Consider the following 5796-nt stretch of genomic DNA (forward strand, 5'->3'; position numbering starts at 1 on the left):
CCGCCCCTCGCCCGGGCGTGGTCAGCGCCGCCCCGCCCGCCGCCCCCGCTGGGTCCCCGCTGCCCGGCCCGCGCGTCCCCGCTGCTCCCGGCTCCAGGGCTGGACCCAACGTCAACAGGTACGGAGCGCTCCCCGGGACTCCCTGTCGCCTACTGTGTGGGCTGCTAATACGATTTCCCCATTTAACAGATGAAAAAACTGAGGCTCGGCCGGTTAAGTCACTTGAAGGTCATGCAAATGAGAAGGGGCAGTGTCAGTATTGGAACCCGGGTCTGCCTGATGCTACCGCCTAGAATATATTCATGAACCTCCCCAGCCCATGCCCCAACTGTGACTGGTGCTAAACGCTTGGCCTGCATGGCTGTGTTTTACCGAATTTCACTTAATTTGCTTGAAACTTCACAACTTCTGAGGGCCCTTGTTGCTATGGCGTCCTGGCCGTGCTCACTCCCCTCTGGGTCCACTGGCTGCTGGCTGTGTTGTCCTCACTCCTTGGGGCTCATCCTCCCCCCTCAGCCAATGACTGGGGCCCAGGCCTCCTTTGAGAACATGGAAACTCTCTATCCCAGCCCTGGAACAGGCTGGCACTTAGTAGGTGCCTTTGAATGAATGAATCAGAAGAAAATTCCCATGGGCTCCCACCATCCATCTGCAGCCTCTGGACCTGGCCCTTATGCTCTGCCTTCCCTCCCAGGACCCTCCGGACCCCAACACCTCCCTCCCCTGTCTACAAGCTGCCGTCCTTTAAGCCCACACTGACTCAGCAGCTCTGCCCTCTTTCCCCTGCCCTGCCCACCCTCATCAGCCCACACACTGATACTTCTCTGATCTTTAGAGAAACCAAAACCCCTTTAAAGATCCCCTAACCCGCGCCTCTTCCCTGCTACCTCACGTTTTTCCTTCCCTTTATGGCAAAAGTCCTCCAAGAGTTGTCTCTCTTGGCTGTCTCCCGTTTCTCCCCTCCTTTGTCTCTTAAACCCCTCCCCCGACTAACCCACTCAATCTGTCATTTTTTGTCCCCAGCTATGCCCATGTTCCTAGGTCCACGTGGAGCCTGGTGTTCGTCTCACCTGTCCCTCCAGCAGCACCTGTCACTGCTCCACTCCCTGTTCCCTGAAGCACCTTCCTCTTTTGGCTTCCCAGACGCCACACCTGGCCACTTCTCCTCTGTGGCCACCCCCTTCACCGAAACCCTTCTCTGCCCAGCCTCTAGAAGTTTCCACAGGCTGTGCTCAGCTCTTGATCTGCTCCTTCCCCCACTCTTTACCTTGATGCTGTCATCCAGACCCACGGCTTTGGAAGCATCTATCTGCGGGTGATACCCATTATGTGGCCCGCAGCCTGGACCTCTCCCTGAAGGCACATTTCTAACTGTGCTCCCTTACAGGGCTCCAGCCAGCAGCCTGATCTCTCCCCAAGCTGTCCTGCATCTCCCCCATCTCGGTTAAGGACAGCTCTCTTTCCTGCCGCTTGGGCCCCAAACCGCGACTCCTCTCTGCCTACCATACGCCTTCCCCACACCCACTCCAGTGGCATATCCTATCAGATCCGCCTTGAAAATATGTCCAGAATCTGACACTTCTCACCCTTCCCCCTGTCCAAGCCACTAGCCTCTCCCCAGGGACCTCGTCTGGCCTATACTCCTGCCTCCCCCACTCCCTGGTCCAAACAGCAGCCAGGAGGATGATGGGAGAAGGAGGTCAGGCCACATCCCTCCTCTGCCCAAACCCTTACCCTTCCAGTGGCTCCTCACGGAACTCAGAAGAAAAGCCCCTGCCTCACCCTGGCCTCATCCCTTTCTTGGGTGGGGACCCTGCCCAGCCCCACTGGCCTCCTTGCTGGCACTCACCCCCTCCGGGACATTCACTCCCGCTGGACAGGCTCTCTGCCTGCAACAGCTTTGCCCAGATACCTACGTGCCTCTCTCCCTCACCTCCTTGGTTCAAGCTTCAGTGTCAGCTTCTGAGTGAGGATTCCCTGACCTCCCTGTCTCAGATCACACATCTGCCCCATACGCTTCCCACCATGTGACACGCTTCACGTTTTTCATCTATACATTTATTTTAATGCCTGTCCTCTGCACGGGACTGTGAGTTCCATAGAGTGGGGGTTCCTGCTGACTTGTTCACTGCTATGTCTCCCTCCTGGAACAGTGTCTGGAACAGAGTGACTGGACAGTAGCACCCGTGTGTAGAATGAATGAACTTGTAGGATTTCACCACTGTTAACATTCAGGACCCTTTTTCTTTGTATTGGCTTTTTCATTTCAATAAATGTATTTTAAAGGGAAACTTTATATTACTACTGCCGTAGGTAGGATACCACTATTACTAGCCTAGAATGGAAGGCAACAGTAACCTGTTGGTTAAGCATCTGTCTTCAGCTCAGGTCATGATCTCAGGGTCCTGGGATCAAGCCCCACGTAGGGCTCCCTGCTCAGTAGAAAGCCTGCTTCTCTCTCTGCCTCTGCCTCCCTCTCTCTGTATCTCTCATGAATAAATAAAATCTTTAAAAAAAAATAAGATTTTATTTATTTATTTGAGAGACAGAGAGAGAGAGAAAGCATGAGATGGGGAGGAGGGTCAGAGGGAGAAGCAGACTCCCCGCTGAGCAGGGAGACGTTGTGGGACTTGATCCCGGGACTCCGGGATCATGACCTGAGCCGAAGGCAGTCACTTAACCAACTGAGTCACCCAGAGGCCCCTAAATAAACAAAATCTTGGAAAAAAACAATGTTCCATGGCTCTGGGGACCCCTTTGCCCTCCTACCCTCTCCTTATTAAAATGTGAGATTCACAAGTTGTAGCGAGGTATCAAAGACAAGCCAGCACCTAGAACGGACTTGCTCCTGGACCTAAGCAGAAGAGTTAAAAGAGAATTGAAAGGAAATGACTTTCTTAAGGGATCCCTTTCCTGGGCTCTGCCCAGCCCCACAAGCTCTTCCCAGCGGCCCTAGGAAAGAACACCTATCCCTCCTAGCTGTCCCTCCGAGTGGCTTGCTGAAACCCACAACCCTCTGAGACCGAGCTGTCATCATCCCCATTTTACAGAGGAGGAAACTGAGGCTGAGTCGGAACTCACCCAGCTCACAGAGCATGTCAAGGTGGACAGAGATTAGAACTGGAGTTTGCCTGACCCCAAGCTCTTGGCAGCCTTTGAGGTCAAACCCCCCTTGTCTGCTCTGGCCTGGCTGTTGGGGAAACTGAGGGGAAGGCATGGCGGAAGTGGGTGGGGATAGAAGAGCCCACATGTCAGCCCTGCTCTGGCCTCAGTTTACCCATGTGTAAAGTGCTGCCCGGGACCACAGTCTGGCCGCCCTGGGTCTTTCGGAGAAGTCTGGGAGAAGGGTGTGTCTTCTGTCTTCTGCACGGGGCCTGGGGAGCGTGTAGGGTAGAGCTCGGTGGTGTCTGGTCATCACATGACGGGAGGGCCCATCTCAGAATAGAGCCCACCTCCTGGGGAGGCTGAGCCATGAGACCCAGGCTGGGGAGCAGGACATCCTGGAGCCTCTGTGTCCCTGTGGCCGGACCTGCGTGGCCCACAGGCTACCCCACTTCACAGTTAGGTTTAACCAGATCAGCTAGATTCTTTATTCCTTGTCCCTAGAAGAATCCTAATTGATTCAGCCTTTCACTAGTGACCCTTTCTGCTCCACCCATAAGCAAGCTGGAGCCTCGCCCTTCGCCCATTGTAATGAAGAGGATAAGGAATCAAAATGAAAACATCTCCCTCCTTGACCTTGTGACCTCCAATTCTCTCCTACCTTCAGCCAGGTTTCTCAAAAAGACTCGTCCCCATTCTGTTGTGATCCTTCCCTTGCTGGTCCCCCTTGCCTGATCTCATGTGCTTCCTGTCCCCCTCTGGGGTTGGGGGCTCTTGCCAGTGTGACAGTGACCTGCCTGTGGTCAAATCCTGTCAATATCGGGTTAACAACAACAATATTGTTAACCTCTGTTAGCAGAACCACAGACTGCAAGAATATACTGTAACTTTATGACCTTAAAAACAAGCATTTCTAGCTTCGTTTCTGATCAGAGTGTCCTAAAAGCCACAGGAATTTCTGACCACCGTCCCCACATCTCAGGGACACCCCGGTACCCAGACGTTGGCCTCTAAGACCTTCTCCCCTGAAGGAAACCAGGATTCTTTGGAACATAAAGAAAAGTGTGAATGGTCCAGGATACCTGTTGTGGCTGGAAGTAAAGCCGCCCTCAGAAATATTAGGGGAGCAGAGGGGAACCATTGAAAGTCTCCCCTAACATGAGCCACGCTGTATTAATATGAACATCAAAAATTATCGGTTGAAATAATTATGGTGAACTTGAATATATTCACTTTGTGAACAGAGTGGCTATAATGATACTCAGAGGAGAAAGGTTAATACAAAGCATTCCAAGAGAGTTATAAGAAAGATGACTGTCACATGACTTGTTTGAATTTTTATTGAGCTTAAGTTGGGATGCATTGGTCTGTGTATCTTGTTGGGTTGTTTTTTTTTTTTTTTTTAATTTTATTGTTAACAAGTTAGATGTGTTTGCCTTATCTGTGTAATCAGAAGAGAGCAAACTTGGAGCTCTGGGCTGGAGGCCTAGAATACACCAAAGAAAGGAGGACAGACTTATGGGTTCTGGGGATCCCACGGAAGCTCTGGGGCGGACAAGACTCCCTCAGGCGCATAGCATGGGGGTCACCGTTGGTTGTCCAGGAGAAGGGGGCTTCACAGAGGATGTCCACAATGGCTAATTAGCCAACTCTCATCCCAGGAGAGGCAGCTAAGCCCTGTGTCCCAGCCCCCGAGGACCCAAGTCAAACACCCAGATCCAGTGACCTCAGCCTGTCCCGGGAGATTATGGCAAACATGAGATGGTATCCAAATTTCATCACCAGAGCTCTGGGGAGAAAGCAAACAAGCACAGCAAAATCCCTAAGAAGAAATGAAAGCAAGGATGGAAATGATGCCTATGGCCTTGACATTTCAGAAGGGTTTTTAAGTATAAATGTTATGACAGAACTGCTCTCGGACCTCGCCATGAGAAGTCTGCAATTGTGGTTTAAATTGTTGACAGAGATTTACTTAATCAAGTTTGTAATCAAGGTTGGAATAGTCCAGACGAATTGGATTTCTAAGTTTCGTTTATGGCACAGAAGAGCTTTAGGGAAGGAAGTCCACATAGCTGTGGCTGTCCCCTCGGGGGACCGAGGTCTCCTGACAGTAATAGCTCCGTCCACAAATTCACTGGGGGGTTCACGGGCTGCCTTTCTGACTTCCTGGTGGCGTCTGGCTGTTTACCATAAACTCTCTGCGCTCTTAGCCTCCTGCCCTCTGACTGGCCATCCTCTGGAGGACTCTTCGTTCTCCACCCAGCCCTTCCATACTGGAGTCCCTGGCCCTTTTCCAGGCCCTCTTCAGGCGTCTCACGCACATGTGGGCTGGCCTCCATCCTGCCCTGGCCTCCTTCCAAAGCTGAGCCTTCGTCCAGCCCACAGAGGAGCTGTAGGACCCAGAGCCACCATCTGCTCGGCCTCTGGAAATGGCAGCATCAACCCTTTTGGGCCCCCCTCTCCCTGCTCTGCCCCCCCACCCCCGCCACTGTGTGAGGCAGCCGACCACCGACCACCGAGGCTGGGCGATCTCACCTTCTCTCTCTCTCAAACACGCCTGCTCCTTTCGCCCTCCACAGCAGCCCTCAGCCAAGCATCAGTCCCACACTCAGTCCTTTTGGAGCGTCCGCAATGTTTGAGGTCCTGGAAATGCAAGACAGACAAGAGCCTGGGACTGAAGCCAGCACCCCTGAA

The 5796-nt window shown here is 52.8% G+C and overlaps 1 protein-coding gene across 1 annotated transcript in view; it reads right to left on the reverse strand.

The window, feature by feature from the left end:
* A4GALT (alpha 1,4-galactosyltransferase (P blood group)) overlaps nt 1–1462 on the reverse strand; it is a 24815-nt gene extending 23353 nt beyond the window's left edge. The window contains exon 1 of the mRNA XM_034643937.1: nt 1268–1462. The gene's annotated coding sequence lies outside the window, so the exon portion shown is untranslated. The remainder of the gene's footprint in view (nt 1–1267) is intronic.
* Nucleotides 1463–5796: the final 4334 nt, after the last annotated feature.

Source organism: Ailuropoda melanoleuca, chromosome 15, assembly GCF_002007445.2.
Source record: "Ailuropoda melanoleuca isolate Jingjing chromosome 15, ASM200744v2, whole genome shotgun sequence".
Lineage (NCBI taxonomy): Eukaryota > Metazoa > Chordata > Mammalia > Carnivora > Ursidae > Ailuropoda > Ailuropoda melanoleuca.